Source organism: Periplaneta americana, chromosome 9 (assembly GCF_040183065.1).
Source record: "Periplaneta americana isolate PAMFEO1 chromosome 9, P.americana_PAMFEO1_priV1, whole genome shotgun sequence".
NCBI classification, from domain to species: Eukaryota; Metazoa; Arthropoda; class Insecta; order Blattodea; family Blattidae; genus Periplaneta; species Periplaneta americana.
The window spans coordinates 41,928,901-41,956,192 of NC_091125.1; the positions used below are offsets into that span (position 1 = coordinate 41,928,901).

Below are 27,292 nucleotides of genomic sequence, written 5' to 3' on the forward strand. Positions count from 1 at the left end.
GTGAAGGGACAGTGTTTGTGCGAAACTGACCGCGCTGTGAGGCGTCGCAATTATGTCGACAGGGCAGGTTTGATATTAGATTACCTCACAGTTCTCTCGGGAGAGGAAGGCGCAATCAGTGCTTTTAATCACCGCTTCATAAACTCGACAACTCAATTCAGAGTTTCTGTTGTCATTGTTACAAGGGGCGCGCGCCGTACAGTCGCCTGCCATGCAAATGGAGCCCGTTTAGGGCCCACACAACTTCCATAAACTCGTCACTTCATTCGGTGTAATGTTGGACGTGAAAGGAGTAACAAAAGATGTTGCATATTGGGCATCTCTCTTGAGTTTCATGCCATTTTACATTATTGCATTAAAATAATTGTAAAATATTTATATGTATAGACGCGACGTTGTTATTCCCGGCGTGACTCTTCCTTTTTGCTTACATCTTAGGAAGTGAAGGCTCTATAAAGTCCAGGTAGGTAGTATCGTTCGCCATTTTTGTTCTTTCGTTGCCGAGCTAACAGACGAGGAATCTATTTGCCACACCGTTAAACATTATCATGTCGTAGCTCCTATGATAATAAATCATACACACTGTAATTAAGCAAATAATTGAGCGGCAAATAACGTCCTCGTGTGCTTTCTGCGAACGCCAGCGAAAGATTACATTAAGTATTTATCGAGCCTTAGGAAATGCATGACGTCTTCATCAGCGAATCAGAAGACGCACATGTTTAAATTTAGCCGACCTGTAACGTGATTGGCTGCCCGAAATTAGAGCGACAGGACTATAATAGTCATTGAAAAGTCCCAAACTTGCAATGAAACAATGAAAAGCTTTTGCAGACAAAAAATGTGACGACAATAACAATGTATGAATAATTTTATAACGCTTCTATAACCAAATTTAATGTGTTTCTGAATTTTCCAGTCACTCTGAAATAATAAGTAAATATAAAGTGCAAAAGCGCTTAAAAATAAAGATATCCTCAATTTACAATCACACCTCGAGCTCTGCTATGTAGACTAAAAGCAATGATGTCCACTAATATTATTTTAAGTCAGTTTTTTATTCAAAAGTTATATTTTGCACACTTGAAGCGGCGCAACTACGGAAATACAGAGTGTAAATGATATAAACTGCCAAAAAAGAATAGGCTACTAGTGGTAGAGCATAAATAACTGAAGAAAAAAGTCTAATGTTGTTTTTCTGTTAACTGTCAAGGTTTTCCAAGAAAAAATGTGTTTTGTGAGTCTAACTTTTCTCGGAAAAGGGAATAAACAGTCATTATTTAGGCTACTTTGCCCGGTATGTACGCTGAAGCAGTCGTTCGTCACTCTGGTTTTGGTATGAATTAGGTGCAAGGTCATTTAGGCCTATGTTCAGTCGAACGTAAACAAATAATTCAATTACTATCAATCTTAAAAACATGATATTTTACAAATTAAAAATAAAATTATAAAAAGTATATTAAATTTTACTAGATATTTTGTTCAGTAGACCGATATGTACAGGTACGGAATTACAAAATGGACCGAGTCTTGGTAGCAGTCCTCCTCTATATAGGCAACAAACTTCGCAAGACTATTCACAAGTAGCACACATTTAGGCGCTTTTGTTTACTCCACATGCGCATTGCTTTTTATCTGGAACTTAGTAAAATTAGGTGGCCCAAATTTTGTTTCTGGTTCTGTACTGCCTATATCATTTGTCAGTCTATATCGTTTACACCTTATATTTACATAGTTTTTTACCTTCTCTCTGCCAGTACGGATTTTTTAAAGGACAAGAGCTATATTTACATCAGAGTCCGAAATAGATCATAAAAGGAATGAAGTACCGAAAACTATTTGTGAAACGAGACATGCGAAATTGATGTATAAGTATTTTTATTATAATGAATTAACCTTTTTCCTTGAAAGACGACTCCAATCTTGTATACCTAAACTCTTAAGTAATTAAACTCAGAAAGTTTGGCTCATTCTATAAAAATATCGGGAACTTAATTACAGTAGCTAGCTTGGATTTTATTTTACTGAAGTTGAACCTAAATAGTATCGAGCTTACACAGGGTGTTAAAAAGTATTCCATATTTTGAGCGAAGGTACTGTGTAACAAAACAATAAGTAAACAATATAGTAGAAACAATAAAAAAGTCTAATAAACATGGGTCCTAAAACTCATACATACCTTAAGAGCTATGAGCACTTGTTCACCATCGCTATAGGAGGTGCTCAATGTAATGTCCGTTAATAGTAATGCATCCTTCTGCCCTACGTCTAAGGGAATCACGCACTCTTTGAAACACTCCTGGTTGATCTCGGATGTGCTGGTGGTAGACATTGATGATGCGCTCTACCTTATATACTAGGGAGAAATATCCATTGTCGTCGCAGCAATTACATGACCTCATGAATATTATTGGTTTTATTTTCAACATAATTTTTATATTTCTTGGAAATTATTCTTATTTTTATCACAGATAAATTCTATATTTGCCATCTGTCGGACTTGGACAACCATTTTATGGCCAATGTAAACTTAAGGGTTCGGCACTCGAGAAGCCAAGCCGAGACAATGATAAATTATGAACAATTACCATTAAAGGAAGTAAGTACGATTTGAATGTCTGTCTGTTAAATGTACTTAGATATCTATTCGAAATAAAGTCAAATTCTTCTTGTAAATTACGAAAAATTTGCTTTGTTCGGCATTTCAGTTTTTCAGCTCTTGATCCTAATTCACTCCCCTCTTGATACATGGAAGCACACTCAGCCATTTTGCGATATTTTTCAAACAGATGGTCGACCTGTCGCGAAAGATGAGGTTACATACCGTATTAAATTATGTTATGAAAGTTTGTAGGCTTGGGAAGGAAGCAGGTCATGGCCGTAATAATTAATACTGTTCCAATATTCGTTTAAAGAGAATTGAAAGACCACGAAAAACCAAGTCAACATGACCGGCCTGGGATCGAAGTCCTGACCTCCCGAATATAAGGTGAACGTGTTAACCACCAACACCAAAGTATTACGTAAATTACGAAATATCCTTCAGGACTTAGGAGTACCATAGAATTAATAGACCATCATTAATAGTTGAACCATATATGATGTGTTTTTGAGTTATAATCTGTGATTGCATTTTATTTAAAAGAAAGATTCCATTTACTATTCTAGTGCTTGAAGCTGATCTGCAAGAATCTCTACGCGGAAAGGCTCTCTTCACTCCAGTCTCTGTTCGAGCGTTGTCTACTGTGATATCTAAGCACAACATTTGATTTTAACCTCGTTATTAAAACGCTCCATTGGTCTCGAGAAGGCGAACGGGAATCGTTGTCTGAGATTTCTCTCGGAGGGCATGGATATGAATATTACTTGGATTGATTAGTTGATTATTAAGAGATTTTCCCAAGCTATGAAACGATTGTCCATGGCAAACCTTTGGATTCATGTCACCAAAATGCCATCTCGTTAACACCAATTTTATCGATGGTAGATAAAATGATAAATAATAAATAATTCTCTTTGGGTAACTTACTCGCCCTTTGGATACGTACTGAGACCTATTCTTCTGTTGGAGCGTACTTCATGTTATTACGTTCACTGAAGTTTTAGTCAGTAATGACACGTAGTAGATTGGCTCCTGTGAAGCATATCGGCACACGAGTTAGAAGAAAGCATTTCAAGAAAAGTCCTTTTATTAATAACGCTAATTAAACAAGAACAATTTATTTACATTAAAAATACGTTAAGAAACTAGTGTATATATAAAACAGAAACAGATATTAAAGGTATATTAATTTCAATTTCATCCAATTCTATCAATATTCCGAGAAATACTAGTAGATTTCCAAGAACGCCACATGAGAACTAATGGTTTATACTTTACTAATCTCAACACACAAATTAGTTTTAGCTCGTAAGCAAAGAATACTAACTACTGTCCGTTCGAGTGATTATGTCTCATCCCTGTTTGCCCCACTCGACTGGTTTCTGTTGCGCTCTCTTTAAAGGCTTGTGACTAGCAAGTCTTAGCTATTTCCTGAAAACATTTGCTCTGCGCAATTGGACGTTACGTAATATTATAAAACTGTTTAAAATGATTTAAAGGAAAGGACTTCGTTAAATAAGTACCTGTCACGTGATTGCCTACGTTTCAACGACCCTGCGACATAACCACTCGGACGGACAGTAGTCTCTTCTTCAGATAACATTATGCAACCGCGCCTGCTTCCTTATCTCTGTCCTACAATGATACACTTCCCTGACTCCAACCTTTGCAGGTATTACTGGGAAGATAAAAAATTAGCCAAACACGCGCAGAGATGAAGTCTCTTCCTACCGCCAGCCGGTACAGAGGAGATGGTTATCATGGTCTACTGCGCACGATATACAGTAGTCTATGTCGCATACCAGTGTTTGACTTGTCAAGAACGCGGATTTACGAGTATATGCGCTATAAGCTAAAAATGGCATCTTCTGTACTTAGGTAGACGTAGTGTATATTACAGTTCAGAAAGCGTGGTTCACAGCGTTACGAAGTTTAAATCTTCCAGTCTTTATCTAATAGTATCAAAAGGTCAGTAATCATCTTTTGAACAGCGCACCGAGCATATTACACGTGCAAGTTATCATTACAACAGATATCAAGAGACTCTGAGCTTACATTTGTTTCGTCTTCTATGATTGGACATAAAATCCATTGCTTTCCATACCAAGTCGAAGTAGGCTATCGAAAAATATCTGATTTTAGACGTGTATGGGGGCGTGACATCATTTTATTTGTACTTCAGTTTTTATTGTAACTGAGTTTTTGAATATACTTCACTTCCACTCCTCCTAGTAGCAAACCTCCACACACAACCAAAGCCGCAATACTGTATTTAATGCAGTTAAAGTCGTTTTACGGTAATGGTAAACAACACAGAGTGAGTACAGTATGTTCCAGAAATATGATCGCTATTTTTCAGTGAAGAAAGAGTATTCATTCACTATTGAATCAGCAGAAATTTTGGACCCAAAATATATAATGCATTAATTAGAGCTTACCCTGAGCTAAGTAAACTTAACACACATAGATTTAAGAAACAAATCAGATTAATTATTTAATTGTTTAAGCTAATTGAGTTAAACATTTATACTCTAATATTTATGTACTTTTGTATTTTCTATTTGTATAAAGACCCTATTATTACATGCTGTATGTATTTTACCATTTATTAATGTTATTGTGCTCGGTGAACTCTCTTAATTTTGTTATATATTTTGTATAACAGATCTGAACTGCGCCCGAGCACGAGCTTCTGCTCTTTCGGGCTGCAATGCCTAATGTAGCTCAAGTGTAAAGTATGAAATAAATTAATTAAATAATAAAAATAAATAAATATTTTCGCACAGGTACTGTGCGTCCGTTTAGTTACGTTGCATCCCGGTTTTCCCCCACCCATTTCTGCTGGCTCCTCTGTAAAAGGCTAATGGGTGGGCTGTCTTAGCTCTTTTCTGAAAACATTTGTTTTTAGGAATTCGACTTCTACGTAATATTATACAACTATTTATAATAATTTAAATAAAAGGATCTAATTTAGCACGTGATTTCCCCCCTTTCTAAGACCCTCCTACATAACCACATGGACGAGCAGTAGATAGCATACTCAGTCAATTTATCTATATGGATCGGGCAGAAGTGAAGATTGAATTTTCAGTTCGTAAGATACACTGTTATAGAGTAGGTACAGAATTATTTCAACACGCGTAGGATTATGGCTCCCCCATGTCGCCTGATTGAATGCTTATCATTATTTATTTGGGATTACTGTGAAACAGTTGTCTCTGCTGAACATCCTACAACAATAGAAGAGTTAAATAATTACATTCAAGAAACCATGCATTCAATTTCAGAAGATATGCTTGAAAACGTTTTTGATAATATTCACAAAAGAACTGAAGCCTGTATCTAAATTAACGACCACCATTTTCAATAATTTCTTTAAACATCCATATTTTGATTATATTTAAAATTCAAATTCACAGTAAATATTGTATGCTAATGTGGCGTAGACAGTATACTATACATTGCATAATACATTCGTCCGATTGGATAGTTCAGTTATTTAGTAAACACTTATTGTTAATACTGTACTGTATTTTGATTAAATAAAAACCCAACGAAAATAATGAAACTCAAAATCGTAAGATTTCGTAATTTATGCAAATGGATGCACTACTTTTCTGCCCTCCTATACCAAGTAAAGTTATTTGTATTGTATTTTACACTAGTGTCGTCAAATTTGGGTTGTGGAAGGGGGTAGCAAACAGTGTTTCCGGTTCTCAATGTTTAATCCAAAGGTATAGTCAGGTTAATATCGGAAATGTTAGTAAAAAGAAAATGACGTCCCTGTATATATATACGAAGTAGCAGCACCACTTTATACCATGTATAAACCCGTTCTCTACTCGTGTCTTACCTTTAAAATTTTACTACCCTTCACACTGGCTGAAGCATCGGTGAACGCAGAGTAAACCTCTATGTTCTATACTACAATTCAATTACCTTCAAAATACCATAACCAAGAGACTGAAAATTTCTGCGAGTATCCCATCAAAGAACATTTTTAAATTTGCTTTATCAACTGGTATGGTCATCTATCGTCTGAATGAGATAAAGATGATAATAGGCCTACCAACGAAATGAGTTCAGAGTCTAGCGGCGATAGTTATCCAGCATTTACTATTTAATAGCTTAAGGGAATACCCTGGAATAAACCTCAACTAGGATTTTAATCCCGCCATCTCGTTGTACGGTCAGGCATAATAACCGTTACTCCACAGCGGTGGACATCAAAGAAATTCAGTTGTTATTTACTTTGTAGATGTTTTATCATTGTCAGTATTGTAACTTTTCGTCACAATAGACACCATGGTTACTGAGCTGTGTGAAGGATGTTTATTTCGATAGTGTTTGAGTAAAGAGAGATAAGTCATAAAAATAGAGTTAAATGAAAATTAAACATAGGATCCTTACTGCAAATAGTTTTCTACACAAATAAAACACATCAAATGCTAGTATTCTTTTGTTTTCTGCACACCCATTTGTAGAATTTAACTTGCGTTTTCCACTGGGGAACAAAACTCCATTTACACAAACATTGAATTAACCTCCTTTACCCGAACACCTACGATTTTCATTTTCACTCAGATGTCGAAAATGCTTTATTTATCTGTATATTTTTCAGTAAGTTATATTTTCATTGTCGATGTGGAGTGGATGGACGTCCTTAACTTCGCCAGTATAAATAAATTAATAAAAAATAAAATAAAAATAAAGCGAAATATAGTTAATTCTCTATGCGGGAAATAATAATCAGTAAATTAATCTATTCTCGGTCTCACTGAGAAGGATGAAAGTAAAAAAGAAAAAAAAAATCCTTTGTCAAGTTGTTTGGAAATGTTACAGTATTGGTGGTAGTATTCACTCTGACGCAGTTTATAAACAGTAGTCGCAGTGTATAGAAAGAGAATACTTAACATCTTACAAATGGCTTTTAGAGAACCCGGAGGTTCATTGCCGCCCTCACATAAGCCCGCCATCGTTCCCTATCCTGAGCAATATTAATCCAGTCCCTAACATCATATCCCGCCTCCCTCAAATCCGTTTTAACATTTTAAGGTCTTTTTCCCCCCGGCCTCCCAACTAACACTCTATATGCACCCATTCCGAGGCTTATGTTGGGGTTTCGTAACAAACTGTTTTTTACGGTGATGGATTGTTAGCTCTTCACCCAATACCCCAAGCTGGAGGACCACCCCTTTTCGGCTGTCCGTGACTGCTTATTAAATATATATGTATTCGTATCAACCCTCCATATCTGGAGGCCATCTTCTCTATTCGCAGAAAGAGAATGCGGAAATTGTTATGGAAAATTTTAATTCAGAAGTTGAGAAGTTTCATCCCGTTATGAATAACGAGGGTGAACAATATTCTGATAAACGTTTCATATTTATGTCGTGAGGAGCCATGGTTTGCAACTTAAAAAACAACAATGTGCCAGATGAAAATCAATAAATGAATTTTAATGCTTTAATAAAAATTTAAGTGTATCTCTTTTCTATTAAAGTATATACATTATTAATGCTATTATGTACGGGTATACGTATACAGTGAAACCTCTCATTTACGGACATCGAAGGGACGTAACAATCTGTCCGCAACTGGGAGGTGTCCTTTATTGGGAGAGAGGCTCCCTAATCTCACAGTAAATTTGTAATATGCGTTTTGTATCCCTTCACGCTTTAAATGAAATGTATTACTGTAGTTTAATTCTAAATATAGTATACTACAGTAAATTCTTTGCAACTTTGAACTACAGTAGATAAGACCGAAAAAGGAAAATACAGTACTTTGCTATGCAATTTTATTCTAGGTTTACAGTTAAGCAGTACTGTAATTTACAATTTTCAACTTAACGCTTACGTTCAGGTGTCATGTATCTCGAAACAGAACAACTGATTGAAGTAAAGAGAATAATCCTACTAACTCTATCATGTGTTGAATACAAGTTCACGATCGCGGAAACATTGGACTCATCAGACAGGTTAAATTTTATGACTTGTTTATCCACCCGCTTCCAGCTAAGAAGGGGTAGCCGGCTGGTCTAGTGGTAGCCTACAAGACCCTTATTGTTTTCTTTCATGTTAAGAAATTTCTGTACAGTTCCCAAAATTAATTTTCCATGTTTGTAACACATTAGGTCTAGAAATCCAAGTTATGTCCGCAGTCAGGAGGTAAAGCAAGCTTTAGGTCTGTGAAACAACTGTGCGTGTCCGTGTCTGAGAGTGTCCGTAAACCAGAATTAAATTTATCATTATTTCTATATTATTTCAGTTGGGACATAAAAATCTGTCCGTATACGAGGAGTATCCGTATCTTGGGGGTGTCCCTAAGGAGAGTTTTTACTGTATTTGGAAACGGGATTCATTCTTGTACATATAAAAGCAAGTAAGTTATATATTTTTTTTATTCTTACGATTTTTTATGTAAGAAAATTTATTGTAGAAGCACTAGCATATTCATTCACTCTTTCCTTGTCACAGCATTCGAAAGAGAAATGTCAATCAGATGAACAGCGCTATTCTTTCGAAGTGTTGAACCACTTAGCAGCGCTTCCGATTGGCGCGGTGTGGAAGGTTCTTATATTCTTTTATCAGGAGCGTCTCGCAGTGAGAAACTAGATGTGGAGGGATTTTCTAGCTCTCGTCTCCTATGTAAGGTATTATGGTTTGTTAATTCGCAACTCGTCATGGACTTCGGATTGAATGGAGCTTAGAAGTACCAACTTCGCAGAGATGTTGCCCCACTATTGACAGGCAGATGTTCATCTTATTGTTGTATTGCTTCTTGAATCGGATTCTTTATGAAAGGAGGATGTAAGTATATGCGTTAAAAATTATCTATAGGTCACTCTTGTCCCGAATTTATAGAATATGGGGAAACTTTTCCAATTTACCTTTCCGCAAAACTCCACTCAAGCGTCGTGGACGGTAAACACAGGCTGTTTCAAAAATGTAACTTGGAAAAAATCATTGCGAGAATAGTAGTTTTCAAATATAGTCTAAGTAGCCATCTATCATACAATGTTCGTGTGTAGTGATGTTCATTTGTCTGCAAATTGAGAAAAGAATAGGTCTACCTTTGGCTGCAGACTGCATTAACAGTGCATGCAAGCTTATAGGAATTAGACCAGTTCTCACATATTGTTTTTAATACGAGTGATTTTCTTGTTGATATAATTACTGAAATGAGATTAATAATTATATCCGAGGCGATTTACTGCCATCTGTTCAAAATAGCTTTTTGTAAATGCACTTTAAAACTCAAAAAGGAATGTAAGAGCAATGTATAAAAATAAAGAAAGATATCTCCGTTCAGGATACCAAATATGGGCAAGAAAAAGATTAAATAAACGATTAAACCATATCATACAGAACAAAACAGATATATTTGTGCTTTACTTAAAGTATGTGTTAGATCAGGCCTGCACAAGGTTTGCGCTCTCCGAGTCGGCTCACAGCTCGCGAGCGGAATGCAGTTATTGACTGCGTTCTGTATAAGGGTGGACTGGAAGAAGGGGTGATCTCATACAAAATGTACACAAAAGGAAGTACTTGTACGAGAGTTCATGAAATGAATTCCCGTTCAGTTGTTACAAAACTATCTTGGACTATTATTAATTAATAAAGAAATATTTGAATAATTTCAAGGGAAAAATTTTTCCGGGGCCGGATATCGATCCCGGGACCTCTGGTTGAACGTACCAGCGCTCTGCCAACTGAGCTACCCGGGAACTCCACCCGACACTGTCTCAACTTTTCCCTTTATAGCCACACAACTCGCGTGGGCTGACGAAACGCCAGAGACCCACATCGAGTGCACACAATCTCTGTGTCTTGGAATTGTGGTTTTCTGTTAACGTACACAGTGACATACTACTGGGTTCAAAAAGTTCCCGGAATTTTACTACCATTTTTCGTATTAATATATAACAAGGGATATTATATATTTGTTTTGTTGGTAACATTCATGACGTCATTTCCTTAAAGTTTGTCGATAATGGCGATTGTTGGTTTTGAGTTGTAGGCAATTGTTTATCATAGTGTTTTGTTTGTTCGTCGTATTTTGTAATGATGTCCATAGAGCAACGTACAAACATCAAGTTCTGTGTTTTGTTACACAAAACTCCTGCAGAGACATTAAGATTGTTGGAAGAAGCATATGACGAAGCAGCAATGAAAAAAACTCAAGTGTATGCCTGGCATAAACGCTTTTCTGGTGGCCGCGATAGCATCAAAGATGACGTACGCAGCGGCCGACCAACAACTGCAACAAATGAAGCAATCGCTCAGTGTGTGCGTAATGTTGTGAGGGACGACCGACGTAAAACCATAAAAGAGATAGCAGAAGAGGTCGGAATATCAGTCGGAAGTGTACACAATGTTCTTCACAAGCATCTCAACATGCATTACGTGTCTCAGAAGTTAGTTCCGAAAATGTTGTCGGCAGAACAGAAAGAAACAAGAATGACTCTTGCTGGGGACATGATCAGTATGGCCGATGAAGATGGTGACTTCTTAAACAAAATTATTGCTGGTGATGAAACTTGGTGCTACTTGTACGACCCAGTCCCTAAACGACAGTCATCTGAGTGGAAATCGAAAACATCTCCTCGGAAGCAAAAATTTCCTATGGACACTTCCAAAGGCAAAGTTATGTTGGAAGTTTTCTTCGACTCTCAGGGTCTCATCCACCATGAGTTCATTCCAGAAGGTCGTACTGTAACGAAAGAATTGTAAGTAAAAATCCTCCGTCGCCTCCGGGACGCAGTGAGAAGGAAACGTCCAGAAAAGTGGGTAGAAAACAACTGGTTCCTTATGCATGACAATGCACCTGCTCATCGCGCAATTATTGTAAAGAATTTTCTTGCCAGGCACAACATAACTGCTTTGGATCACCCACCATACTCTCCTGATCTCTCACCACCTGATTACTTTCTGTTTCCCCGTCTGAAAAGTCATCTGAAAGGACGGAGATTCAATGCTGAAGAGGTTATCGCAAACGCGACGAGAGCACTAAGACGGGTTTCACAAAATGGCTTCCAGGAACTCTACACGCGTTGGCAGAAGTGTGTTGTTGCGGAAGGCAACTATTTTGAAGGGAATGCTGTAGAATAGTGTTTAAGGTACGTTGTTTCTATGATACTAGCAAATTCCGGGAACTTTTTGAACCTAGTATGTATATATTATGCAAATCTAGTCTTTCAGGTAAAGCTCCCTGTAAAGCAGATTAAAAGGGAAAAGTTGAGACGGTGTCGGGTGAAGTTCCCGGGTAGCTCAGTTGGCAGAGCGCTGGTACGTTCAACCAGAGGTCCCGGGATCGATACCCGGCCCCGGAACAATTTTTCCCTTGAAATTATTCAAATCTACTTTACAGGGAGCTTTATCTGAAAAACTAGATTTGCATAATAGCCACTGTGTACGTTAACAGAAAACCACAATTCCAAGTCACACAGGGATTGTGTGCACTCGATGTGAGTCTCTGGCGTTTCGTCAGCCCATGCGAGTTGTGTGGATATAAAGGGAAAAGTTGAGACGGTGTCGGGTGGAGTTCCCGGGTAGCTCATTGGTAGACCGCTGGTACGTTCAACCAGAGGTCCGGGGATCGATACCCGGCCCCGGAACAATTTTTCCCTTGAAATTATTCAAATCTGCTTTACAGGGAGATTTACCTGAAAGACTAGATTTGCATAATATATACGTCACTGTGTACGTTAACAGAAAACCACAATTCCAAGTCACACAGAGATTGTGTGCACTCGATGTGGGTCTCTGGCGTTTCGTCAGCCCACGCGAGTTGTATGGATATAAAGGGAAAAGTTGAGACGGTGTCGGGAGGAGTTCCCGGGTAGCTCAGTTGGCAGAGCGCTGGTACGTTCAACCAGAGGTCCCGGGATCGATACCCGGCCACCGGAACAATTTTTCCCTTGAAATTATTCAAATCTACTTTACAGGGAGCTTTACCTGAAAGACTAGATTTGCATAAAGAAATATTTATTTTACAGAAATAATAGAAATTCTATAACTACTTAAATATGAATATAATTTTATTATACAGTATTTTCATTTATCAGTACATCAAAACTGGTTTTTATGCTGTTGGCAGCTGAAAGGAACAGTACTGATTGAAATGGAACATCCGTTACAGATGTTCGATGCCTGCCTTATTAAAGTTGATTTTAGAAAATAGTAGCTCACAAATCTTATAAATATTGAGCCAAACATAGCAATCATTTTCACAGCCAACCTGTGTAGTCGTGGATATTATTGCTGAGGTTTAGTCTTGGAAAACTCAACCAGGCTAGTAGTATTATTCAAACGGTCTTTAGCCCTTAGGTCACATTGAAGATCAATGAATTCAAGCTGTAAATCGTATGACACTGGTGTTGAAGGAATTTATTAAGATAACTTTAAACTTCTTTCCAATTAAGACAAGATCTTGGAACGTATATTTAAATTCATTTTGAATTTCAATTAATATTTGCACATAATCGTTTGACATGGCTTCATAACGAGCAGTTTCGGGAAGGTAATATGGCTCTATCGGATTCGAGGCGCTGGCGCTGGTCTAATTTCCATAACTTCCAGAACGACTATATACCGTCAAAGTTCAATTTCTTGTGTAGGCCTACTCGATCTAGTAGAGTATCTGTACACAGGGGAGGACAACATTTCTTCTGAATGTAGGTCGATTAGGTAAATGCATTGTGCACACAATGCCCAGAAATTGAAAACAATGTGGATGACTTTTCAGTTCCGAAGATACAGAAGAGATAACTCAAACAGGTCCCTAACGGTCACTAGGTGACATAATCAATACCCCGAACATCAAGGTCCGCCGCAAGGAGTCCTTCCAACGTTGGTAATGTTACATTCAAATAACAGCGAACACCAACCATTGAGTGTGTTGTCTGGTACCAGGACACAATCATAAAGTTTTCAAAGAAAAAACAGCAGACTGGCGATTTTCCCTTCGTCATTACCTAAGCTCTTGAAGTTACAGACTTTCATGATATGAAAAGGAGACCAGAGTAAGATGAAAAGGAAAGCGTTGATGGAATGGCATTTGGAGAGTTGAAAAAAGTCACTGCGGTGAATTCCTGGTCTAGACCGTCGGTCTGTCAGACAGGCGGTTCGGGTTCAAGTCCCAGTTAGGTTTGGTTTTTTTCATTAAAAATTACATAATGACACTTCTGGCGGGCAAAGTCGTAGTTTTGTTTTTCTCAGGATTCTCCTGTTTCCACATGATAGACATGAACTGCCGATCTCTATTCCATTCAGAGTATTTGTGCGATATATGGAGAGAGCTCGTCTAGGAATATGCATGAAACTTTGATTTGCTACTAATTTTAATACAGTGAACTGGTGTGAATGAGAATATGCCTACCCGGAAATTAGCGTAATAATTCACTGGGATGAATGAAGCTTTATACGTTCATCCTGCTCTTCATGATGATGATGATGATGTTGATGTCATGTTGAGAGAAATGGGATAAAAAATTATCTTCCTCCGATGTTGCCTATCGCAAATATTAAAATAGCGTCGGAGACAGTGTATCTATAATCATTTACTTTCTGTTTATTCTCAGATTTCGAAAGCTACAGAGTTCTGCCTGTATTCCCTGCAGTACGTTTACGTCCTCAGCTCTATTTTGTTAAACCTTTGAGCAGAATATAATTGGTAACTGAAAAAACTAAATTTTACAGGAGACACAAAAAACTCCAAATAAGACATAATTTTCTTAATATTTTCACTCTTCTTTTTGCTGATATGATTTTGATGTTTCAGTATAACCGCATCACTTATAGCCCTGAAGAATTTTTTGTAAGTCTGAGAATTTCCATGTCTGTTGACAGTCTGGTAAAAGTATTCTTTACTGAAATAGTTACAATCCCTCTGCCATGTTTTTAGCATACTTTATCACTCGTGTCTTTGAACTTTTGAAGGGGAATTTTATTTAAAAAATTGCAGGTGATTTTTCTTTCAGATATTGCACATACCATTCTCCTTCTAATAATTTCACAACACCATGATTCCTCAAAATGTTATAATAGTTTGTTGGAGATATTATATCTTCTTTCTGTCTGTAGCCTACTTCTTTTCAACATTTCCCAACACCCTGTCTGGTGGCATAAAACTATGGGGAAAACGGACTTCTGAAAGAACACTGGATTTCCCTAAAAATCTTGTTACAGTTGCTAACATTATACTATAACGAAGAGTCAATGATTTTTCCCCTCCTTCTTTAAATTTGTTTCAAGTTGTTGGAGATAGTCTCTTTACAGCAGGACTCATTTCATTTGCTACTCTTGCAGACTGAATCTCTAACGAGGCATAAAAGTTTATATGAGCTTTACCATCGGCTTTCTATTTATCATTATACAAATGAAGCGTCGGCTGGAACAACGTTATAAGTTACATTTGGTAAAATTTACAGGAGCGGCAAAAATGTGTACGCGTACAACGTTGTTCTTATGAGGGTAGCAAACTTTTGAGTGGACAAATTTCACGTACTGCATTGATGGACAGTTGCAAGCCAAAGAGTATACAAAATACATTAAATACTAAATGAAATAATCAAACAAAGCAAGCAAATAATATGTTTATATATAAACTATATAGGGTCTTCGCGTCCCATAAGTAAATTTAGGGGAGTTAGGCCTAAAATGACATACTTGGGTAAAATGACATACTATGCGTTTTGTGAAAACATTGTAAGAGTTATACCTGAAATCTTGATTTGCATAATACATGTCACTGTTCGTTAACAGAAAACCACAATTTAAGTCACACGGAGTTAGTGTGCACTCGAAGTTGGTTGCTTGACGGTTGTCAGCCCACTTTGAGGTCTGTGGATATAGAGGGAAAAATTGGATCGGTGTCGGTTAGAGTTCCCGGGTAGCTCAGTGGTAGAGCGTTGGTACGTTAAACCAAAGGTCCCGGGTTCGATACCCGGCTCCGGAACAATTTTTCCCTCGAAATTATTCATTGTAAGATGAGTTTGAATTTACAGCTCTATAATGCACAGAAGCTGGAAACAGTGATTACATCCAAGTTTTAGCAAGCGAAGGTGCTTTTTGGTGAAGCAGGTGCAACTAAAGGAAAAGAGTGCAAGATGACATAATATTGTTGAGGTATGTTATGTATATTTTGGCCTTTTAATCTTCAGATATTAGTGATATAAATTTCATGCCTGGAAACAGAAATATTTCTCTCTATAAAAAGCATTACAACATCCAAATTCATAAAGAGATTAGGTCATACTAACACTACTTTTTATTCTTCTTCATTCCGGGTAAAATGACATACCAACTACTTGGCTAAAATGACATAGGCCTACTATGTCATTGTACCCAAGTATATGTTTCTGACTGGAAATGAGAAGCCATGTGTTATGGGCGTTAGCGAATTGCAAAATTGGTGTCAAATTTGTTTACAATGGCTGATTAGTGATTACTTCTGTGAAATTATGTAATATATACTGGCATCTCTCTCATTGATCGATTATTTTTTAGAATAGGTGAGATGGGGATTTCTTTAAAATAAATAAAACCCTAAATTTTCTAAAATAAATATATTTTCAATATTTACATATATTGAATTTTGTTACTGTGATTTATCCTGTGATGAATGAGCTAGGCTTGGCGAGTCTGAAGTTTACTTGCGCCTGCTTCACCAAAAAGCGCTTTTGTGAAAACACTGTAAGATGAGTTTGAATTTACACCTCTAAAGTGCACAGAAGTTTGCAACAGTGATTACATGTCATGTTAGCCTTCCCTCCTCACTGCACCCACCGACTCCAGCCACTGAATGTCTCTTTTTTCGGGCCTTTGAAAACATTGATCAGGCCGTTACAAAGTGGCTGAAGAACCATCCTGGAAGGGTGATCACGCAATTTCAAATTGCGGACTTATTTTCTGCAGTCTATGGAAAAGCTGCAACCATCAGCAATGCATTGAGTGCATTTTCTTCAAGAGGAATTTGTCCACTCAATTCGGACATATTTCCTGATCACTTATTTATCCTACAGCGCCCACAGACAGACCAGAAGATGAACAGTCAATAATACTTCAACAACGAGAAATTAAAATGGACTTCTGAAGCATACAGTCCCTACAGACGGACCAAAAGGTGCAATACAGAAGAGCAACTCAACAACAAGAAATTCAAAAACATATGATAGAGCCATCACTATCAAATGCACCAGCAGCGGAAGCGTCACAAACGAGGACTTCACCTCATGTGACACAGCAAGAGATCTCCTCGATTCCCTCTGACACTAGATCTGTGGCGAGAAGAAAGAGAACACATGAAGGATCCCAAATCTAGCAACTCTTTTATTAACAAATTTAAATTAAAGGAAGCTGAAAGAAGAGCTGTAGAAGAAAGGCGTTCAGCAAACAGAGGAAAAACACAGCTTCAGTTTGATCTAAGCAACGGGGACCAAGATGAAGGGAGTGACTTCGATGGTGAGGATGAGGACGATGCACCTTGTCTCTACTGCAATGACCTTTACAGCCGATATAAACCAAGAGTAACATGGCTACAGTGCAAGAAATGTTTCTCATGGGCACATAATGAATGTGCAGGTGTATCTAAGAGAATCAATATTTTTTTTGTGAACTTTGTAAAAATTAACTTAATGTGTCATTTTATCCTAGTAACTTGGGTAAAATGACATAGTTTGTCTGTTTTCAAACATACCTTTCAGTTAAAGATTTTCAGTATTTTCCACTTTATATTGATCTTAATATATGTATTAATGTTGTAGTATCAGTTATACCAAAACAAATATGGTAAGAATACATATTTTTTTCAAGGTTTCCTTAAGGTATGTCATTTTAGGCCTAGTTCCCCTAAGCTTTTTAACTTAAAAATTAAATTCAATAAAAATAATAAGAAACAGTATATTCCTCGTCCAACCATTCAAGGTAACATGACATGCAACATTATTACACGTAAATACGCCGAATGAAAATTTTGTAACTTACAACGTTGTTCCAGCCGACGCTTCAAATATTGTAGAGCCATGCTTGCCTGGAATAGAAAGCTTCACCAATAAAAACTTTCGGCAGTGGCTGATTCTTTTGCATGTCGAACATTACATCTATATACGATTCATTACTATCCTTCATAATCTGAAAAAAAAAAAAAAAAAAAAAAAAATGTTAGCTCTTGCTTTGTGCAAACGGTATTCAAGGAAAAAAAATATATATATTTTTTTTTTTTTCCACATTACTTGCATATTTTGATGTCAACTGAAGTAACTTACAGGTTGAGCAGGTGTCAGAATGAGGATTTCCGAAACCTAAATTGAATTTACTATAAAATATTGTTTTGAAATTAGAAAGAGAGGACTTATATCTTCATTCTTGCTCTTGCCCTCTATAGAAGCAAGGATGCATAACACTCATACTCAGTTCAGGTTGCAAATATGATCGTGTGCATTTATTCTTATTGTAATACATTTCCCTACATTTTGCACTTCTGAATATGTTTTCATAATATCATCTGTGGCTTGTTCTTATCCAAGGGTTTGTCGAGATTCTCCCTTCTTTTCTCTAAGTGATGAACCGGTATTAAAAAAGTGCATTGCAATAAGAGCAAATTTAATAGGGACACATTTGTTATTTTCAAGGAAGATCTCTCTCTCTCTCTCTCTCCTCACAGGCACGTACACAGACACACACACACACACACACACCCACACCCACACACACACACACACACACACGTATCATACTTTCATTTTTTTTTTTACAAATAATTGTTGAGTCGCAAAATGATTCCAATAAATGTAGAAATTAAATTAATTGAAATAGTAAGCAAGTTTTGCTGTAACTCGTTTTGAAAAAACGATCACACTTTGAGAAATAATTCAATTTTACTTTTTAGCATCATGTAGAGGCCTGTCTTATGTTATCGAATCCAACAAAATCTCAATTTTGCAAGTTTTGCAAAAACGGTCCTCAATTAGAAAATTCAGGAATAATAACGTTGTATTAAAGTCTAGACTTATGTTCTTGCTGCATATTTATAGGAGCAAGTCAACCTTACTTTACCGAGAAAGAATTTCAGATGCACAACCAAGTGAAATTTGATTAAAGTTGTTTTAAAGGGCAGGAAATGGACGACCGGAGTCTGGAAACACGCAACAGTGAAGAGCACTACAGGATGTCCAAACAAGATCATGCGGAATGTCGACTAAACTGACTGTTAGTATCCGTTTTTCTTGAAAATTCAGGAAAAAATTAATCCTACAGAATAATATCTGTAATATTGACAATTAAAATTTGAGGAGAAAAATTCGCTACGGCGCCGGGGATCGAACCCGGGTTCTTGGTTCTACGTACCAAGCGCTCTGACCACTGAGCTACGCCGAATTCAATCCACAGAACCGGACCGAATCCCCCTCCTTCAATGTTTCCCTTTGTGGCCGGACTCCAAGTTAGGCATATATGTTGACGTATATGTCCAATGTCAACTGCCATTATAGTAGGAGCGCACTCAGTTGAGCGACTTGTTTGGCCGGGATTCCGCAGTTAAGTGCACAGTAATCTGTACAGACATATGCACTGCAGCTATGAGAATATTATAGATTTATTAATTTGTCCTACAGAATAATATCTGTAATATTGACAATTCATATTTGAGAAGAAAAATTCGCTACGGCGCCGGGGATCGAACCCGGGTCCTAACTTGGAGTCAGGCCACAAAGGGAAACATTGAAGGAGGAGGATTCGGTCCGGTGCTGTGGATTGAATTCGGCGTAGCTCAGTGGTCAGAGCGCTTGGTACGTAGAACCAAGGACCCGGGTTCGATCCCCGGCGCCGTAGCGAATTTTTCTCCTCGAATATTAAATATTAATTAAAAACTTAATAACTTTACCTGCCGTTGACTACTTCACATCTCCTCTGTAACAAACCTGTACGTCAGATTCACTTTCATATGATCTTATAAGTTCCTAGTGTTTTTTCTAGCTAGTTTGGGCAAGACAATGCTATCCCTTTTCAATTGTATATAACCTTATGAGCAGGGTTAGGATCCGGAACACTTTAGCAACCAATGTACGCACAATTTGACTGTAGAGTTCCTTGAACATAGTAAACAGACATAGGCCTACTGTGAATTAGAGTCGTGCACAATCGGTTACGAAAAATAGAAATTATATATTGCTACTGAACGCCTGGCGCTATAGACAGTATGCGAAGCTCTTCCGTGTCGCGGAGTGGTCCAGTGTTCGGTTTAACGAATATTCATTCATTCATTCATTCATTCATTCATTCATTCATTCATTCATTCATTCATGTATTGCAACAGTATGCATAATGAAACTACAATCTTTAGTGCTTGAGAGTGCTTTTATTTTTGTTAATAACTTTTTATCTTCTTAAAAATGATTTATTACTGAAATAATAATAATACATTCACTTAGAATAATTAAAAGACATAGGCAATATTAAAAATTACTCTTTCAGGGTTAGCCTGTGCATTTTGAGTTTAAAGTATGAACGTTACAGTAGTAGTGTGTACTTATTTGCTTTTCTATTTTGTAAGTAATTGTAATTTATTTTATTCTTGTATTTGTTTACATTTCAGATTTCATCTATGTATTACGCTTATTTCCCTTGTTGTTACCGGTGTCCATTAGTTGATTTATAACTTATATTAGTCATGGAGGTAAATGTACCAAAATATCCAATCAATTACAATCCTATTTCGGGCTAACACTTTTTTCAAAGGAAAAGTAAATTTCCTTCAATTGTTACTCCATTTGTGTAGTTAGAAAATGTCATCAGAGTTCCTATATCGTTAAGTGCGCTTGGTGCTCTGTCCTATATAGCTGTGGTTCTGTCCAGCCAGCAAGACATCGGGCGCAACCGTTTGAAGGTCGGATATTCGGTTGGATGCTCAAACTCGCCGATTGTTCTGCTCTTTGCTGTGAATGTAAACGACGTCAATGTGTTTCGTTATTTTCTGCTGTTAATAGTACAATCTAGAGATGGTGGAAAATGAAGTAGGATACATACTTCAAGTTTTCATGTCCCTCGGCGACGTTGAAGGCGTTAGTGTTAGCCTGGTATATACTTGCAACTATTTCGAAGAAAACTGTTCACTATGAATTGAAAATGCACTGTGATCGCCTGAGTTCGTTTCGTAGGGAGAGATGGAAGAATACTGTATCTCTGATCATGAACCGGATTGTACACTGACGCACAGGTAAACAAAACTCATTGCGCCACCTCACTCCATCTGTACTTTGTTGCAATGTAATTTCACTTCATTCTTAAGTTGTCTCGGATCCTAAGCCTGCTTATGAGTTTCTAGTATTCTTTAGAGCTGTTTGGACTAGACAAGTTATATTGCTTTTCAATTTCATATAAATTTATGAGTTACTATTGCTTTTAGAAATAGTTTGGACTAGACAAGTATATTCCTTTTCAATTTTATGGAATCTTCTGAGTGCCTAATGTTCTTTAGGGATAGCTTGGGTTAGACAAGTATATCCCTTTTCATTGTCATATAATCTTACGAGTTCCTAGTGTACTTAGTGTTTTTTTGAGCTAATTTGGGCTAGACAAGTATATCCTTTTTCAATTTAACGTAATATTACTAGTTTCTAGTTTTCTTTAGAGCTAATTTGGATTAGTCAAATTAAATTTGATAGAATATTACGAGTTCCTAGTGTTCTTTGGAGCCAGTTTAAGTTATTAAAATATATCTCTTTTCAATTTGATATACTCTTAAAAGTTCCTGGTATTCTTTCTAAATAGTTTGCACTAGCTAAATAGGCCTATAATAGACCCAACTACTAGATCTTAGGCAATACGACCCTGAAGTTTGAATATACAGTATATTTCCGAAACTTGGGATATAATACATTTTAAGGTAGATTGGAAAGCCGAAATTATTTTATTTTAAGATGTGAACATAACAGGCTAACCAATTACAATGTTCGCTTATAACTAAGATATCAATTATTAAATACAAAAATTATATATATAGCAATGTCAAAATGAAGTAAATATAAATCTTGAAATAAAGTTAATATGAACGCAATAATAACTTTAATACAATAATAATCTTAATACGATGATAATCTTTATACAACAATAAGCTTAATACAAAAGAACAGAATGTATTCTTGAACATAATCGACATAAAAACCTGAATTCTCATATAATAACAAAATCCATTGTTGTGCTTAATACTAACGTGTGAGACTGCAATACTACCTTCAGAAGCGAAATAGAGACTTACGGGCAAATAAAAGTATTCTCTCCGAAAATCAGAGTAATCCAGGAAACATTTTCTTACCACGTCAGAATAAGTCTCTCATCGTTTTCGCATGTTCTTCGACAAGACAATATCTACCGGATAATTTTTGAAAAGCATGAAACCAATACCGGTACTAGTTGGAAAAACTTTTGAATTAATACATTAATTGAGTTTTAAGCACAAATTATAGAAATGACAAAATGATTGAGATCTTTATAACTCTTCTGAAATAGTCGACTAAATCAGTTAAATTATCTTCATCCTGCAGTGTTTCTAGTCATATGTACTCATATAAAGTTCCAGTTCCATATGTTTTCAGTAATTTAATTTTCAGCTGCATATTGAAACTTGGAGGTGGTGCGTCCGTGGGTTCTGTTACGAGGCTGACGTTATCTTCAACTTGAATGGGGCAGACAGACAAGCAAGCCGTGCTTCATGAACGTAGAACATCTCCGATTTTGTCGCTATGGCAACCCTCGGAAATTGCACGAGTTTCGCTGAGCGAACGATTGCAGTTCTACTACAGAATGGATAGAATTTTGTATGCGACTTGTTTTATTGCATGCAGCCAGTTACGCAGTGCCTGCTGGGATTGCTTGGGCAAATCTCTTCCGCGTGCTTTGATTTAGTACGTAGAACTTGGTGCGGGATATTTACATCGAGCAGCTGCAGTGTCACAATGGTGTGAGGTCGAAATGAATCAGTGAATAAATGGAATTATGTAGTGAATTACTGGACTACCAGAGTGGATGGATGGATGCTTGGATGGATGAATTGATAGAGGGAGTGAATTATGGGATGAACGGAGTGATTAATGTTTCGGCGAACGAAAAAGTAATGGACGGAAAAATGGAACGAGTGATTTAATAAACTGATGGATGAAAAGAGCGAGTAAATTAATATATATATATATATATATATATATATATATATATATATATATATATATATATATATATATATGAAGCGCGATTCCATGAAAATGTCATACGTAGGTCATATTTTTTTTTAATTATTAACGTGGAAATGTTTTTGTTGAAGAAATATGTTCCTTATTCCACTAAATGATAGACTGCCCCACCCAAACTTGGCTGAACTCTTTTTTTTCTATTAACGTTAGGAAACATTGAATTCTAAAGATTTTTCTTGCTTTTATTTATGATTTTCTATGCGTGAATTGACAAATTAATGTCTTCAGACCATGTGTCTGAACTATAATATTTATTTTAAATTTCTGAATGTAACTTATAAGAATTTATATAGCCTACCTCATTTGAGGAACGGAAACATTGTCATGTTTTTTTTGCCTGTACCGATGTGTTACAAGTCTGCAGGCGTTCAATCAGCCACTTGAAGAAATATGAATAACATATTGCACAACAGTGCAGAAAAAAGAAATGTGATTCCGGTATAATGTGTAAACTTAAAGACGAGATTAAATAAAATAATTAGAATTCACATTTCATACGATATCTTGCTTTTTAAATAAACATATAAAGTAAATGTAAAATTGCTCCACCGCTGTGGGCTATGAAACGAGCGGGCCCAGGTTCAAATCCTGATTGGACCTTCATCATCCATACAATAGCCCGGGTTAAGTTCACGGTGCTGCGTGCTATACTTGTACAAGAGCGCGACCGTTCGGCTACCCAATCATTCACAGAATAGGAGTGGTAAGCACAATAAGCCTCAGGCTGTTTTGCAAGCCTTTGGGACCCTACAAGAGGAGAAAAAGTGAAATTGTCTGTATGTTTTGTTACAAGTTTACTTTATTTTACAATACCTTTATTAAATGATCATATTTCGATATACTGTACCACAGTCAAGCTATAACGGGGGAGGAGGTAAATTATGTCCCCCATAATCTCATTATATCCAGATTCAATGGTTTTGCTTTGCCCCCCCCCAGGAAACAGTTCTCTCTCCGCCTATGCACTAAATAATGTTTCAAACTTTGTTGCAGTCTGCAACTTGCTGCAGAACTTGTCATATTCCAAACACTTAAAAAGTAGTGTAAGGAAACGTATGTTTCGTTTCAAAATTTGGACATTTAAATTTGTATTATTTCAAGCCCTTTTTTTTTGTATAGTATACTTTGGAGTTTTCTTGAAGAAAATACGAAAATAGTTGGAGTATCCTAAATGTCTAAATAATTAATTAAAAACCCTATTATTTGTACTGTAAGTTACGGTCAGTCAATCATGATAAAAAACAAAAACTCTTCCATATAGCACAATAACTAACAGATTAAAATTTCCTTTGAGATTCCACGTTATCACTATCACGCTAGCAAAACATTATTACAATTTTTTTCTAGCGTGATTTCATTTTCCGCTCCAGCTTCGTGACTGACTGACTTGTCGCGCTCTCGGTTATGCTGTTCATTCTCACCGCGTACATAGTTGCTTGGAAGGCCTTAGTAAACATTCACGTGAACTGTGTTAATTGGTGCAATATAAGGAAATCCGCGGCAGAAAGACAACGTGAATATAAAACTCGTCTGAAGAAGCAAGGACGATATATATGGCAAGTGGAGAGAGAGAGAGAGAGAGAGAGAGAGAGAGAGAGAGAGAGAGAGATAGAGAGAGATTCGTTGAAAAGAGTTCAGGGAGGAGAACAGCCAGTTATTGTGAACATACATAACAACCATGGGCATTATGGGAAATATGAACCGTGACCTGTGTCACCATATCGTAATAGCTAAGGCGATCGGTGACGGATTGTTATGAATGCGCCTGGATAACGTAATAGGCCTACTCTCGAAGTTTTCTGTCACTTCGACAAATTAATTTGACAGCTTTAATCATGCACATTTTCATTGTTTTTCCGTCACTGAACTATTTTATATTTCGGGCGTGTTCAGAAGAAATAGCATCTTAGCTAATAATAATATTCCATCATATTGTCTACATTTGTTCTCTTGAGTATTCTTGCGTTTTTCAGGTAATTTTATATATTAGCACGTTCTGGACACAGAAATAATTTCAAATAATCATATTTAGTATTCTGCACAAATTTCATGTTGATAAATTTCCTTCGAAAGTATTAGGCTGCGTACAAACAACATTTAAATTTTTCGCACATTTGAATTTAGAATGTTCTTTATGTCATAAGGAGTAATGTGTATTACATTTATTAGTGTGTAATAGGACTTTTGAGCATAACATAAAATGTACAGTACAGTATGTTCTCCCCTTCTAAACAGCAAAAGAATTCTTCTTTCCACTATTTATTATACTGTACTTCAATTTTACACAGAACCCTATTTTACCTGAGATAGGTATGTTAGGGTTATAAATACTGTACATCATAATAATATTTATATTATAGTGATAAATTAAATCTCATATTGCATTTTAAGTACAATCTGACATAATTTATATTACATGGATGGATGAGGTGAAATAAAATGAGAAAAAAAATCTTATGTTTTAATTATGACATTAATAACATTTTACAAATATCCTAGATTCAGCAAATCTATAAAGCATTACATAATTTATATACATGAATGAATGAAATGAAATGAGATGAAATTAAAGACTAAAATACAATCTTATATTTCAATTAACAAGTTTCATGAAATATATACTGTACTCCAACCACGAGAAAGTCTCCAGAGAATGAGAGGGAGCGGGGTGATGCTGTGAATGAATGTTGATGTCATAAGATGTCATAAGATCACACACGTAGGTACTCGTATCTCTATTGGCTATCTCTCAAAGCACAAACCATAACACTGATATACACATTTTTATACTACCCTAGATACAAAATTATATCACTGTTAATCTCCTCGTCTTTTAATCCCTCCATACAGGAAATAACATATGCAGGAGAGCGCATGATTTTTAAACTGACGTTATAAGTCTAGTATTATCTATCTACTTCGCTCCAATAGGTGACGCAATAATAAGCACATTCCTTTCACGGTTTATCTCCTGGTTGGAGAACAGTACAAAATTATTACTAAGCAAGTAACTAATCCAAATACTCACTAGAATGTAATTTACATTTCTGTGGGTTGAAATTTCTGAAGCTGTTATACAGTTTTCCGTAAAACAGCGTTATTACAAGCAGTTTCTAAATTCTATTCAACACATTTATTGTAAATTATCATCGTAGGCCTAATTAATTTCTAGCAACTGTTAAATTAAATATTTATAACAAATGTAAAAAAACTACAGAAAATAAAAATTCAGTGAATATATACAAATTACATAATGTGTTCAGATTACAACTTCTGTGAACATAATTCATATATCTTATAAAATTGCCACCGGCGTGGCTCAGTCGGTTAAGGCGCTTGCCTGCCGGTCTGAAGTTTCGTTCGGGCGCGGGTTCGATCCCCGCTTGGGCTGATTACCTGGTTGGTTTTTTCTGAGGTTTTTCCCAACCATAAGGTGAATGCCAGGTAATCTATGGCGAATCCTCGGCCTCATCTCGCCAAGTACCATCTCGCTATCATCAATCTCACCGACGCTAAATAACCTCGTAGTTGATACAGTGTCGTTAAATAACCAACTAAAATAAATAAAATCTTGATAACAGCACTTATTTCGGAAGTACTTGGTGTCACACCTATCTAACCGACAAACTAGTTCAAGACGACGTAGTTCAAATTCGTGACACTGAAATAACAAATGTTGGACTGTTTGCAGGGAGTCATCACATGCACAAATATTTCCACTTTCTGTTTCTATCTTGAACCTGTGGAAATAGCTACCAAACTTGCCATGTCCAGATAAGATCTGAGTAAGAACAAAGTTTGGTTACATTAATTTAGAATTTACTCTATCGTAAATCGTAGGGAAGTATACAGGTAATTCCCTAGTTAAAGCTCCTTTTGTGCTGGGAACCCAATAACCGTTCCATTCATTAATTACCCGTTCTTTTAAACGCTTCTTCACATAAGACATACAGCAGGGCATTTTGTGTACATATATTCCAGATCCGAAGCTGCAGCCTGTTTCGCCAACACATCAGCACGCTCGTTTCCAGTTATTCCAGATTGTCCACGAATCCAACATATGCAGACATGCGTTGTATTTCTGACGTTATTTCTTATTTCAATTGTGAGAGGATCCAAGATATATTTGTCTACTGCATGGACTGCTACCTGAGAGTCACTGTAGATGCGAGCATTGTGATCATGTTCTGCGCACCATTTCACCGCTTCCCTGACAGCTTAAAGTTCTGCCTGAAAAACTTTGTTGGGGGAAATAGACTGATGAGTTTTGTATGCACCTCTATGCCTTCACAATAGATGATAAATGCACAGCCAACGCATTCATTAATTCTTGATCCATCTGTGTAAATTTCATACGTATGCATATCGCTACAGTTATGAGATTGATAGCGGTCGTGCTGTGGTCCCGGATGTCCTGCGGCCAGAAAATGCGATGTGTATTGTGG

The 27,292-nt window shown here is 36.6% G+C and overlaps 1 non-coding gene across 1 annotated transcript; it reads right to left on the reverse strand.

The window, feature by feature from the left end:
• Nucleotides 1-18,908: 18,908 nt before the first annotated feature.
• Nucleotides 18,909-18,981, reverse strand: TRNAT-CGU (transfer RNA threonine (anticodon CGU)). Its single transcript has one exon. It is a non-coding gene; the product is annotated as a tRNA-Thr (tRNA).
• Nucleotides 18,982-27,292: the final 8,311 nt, after the last annotated feature.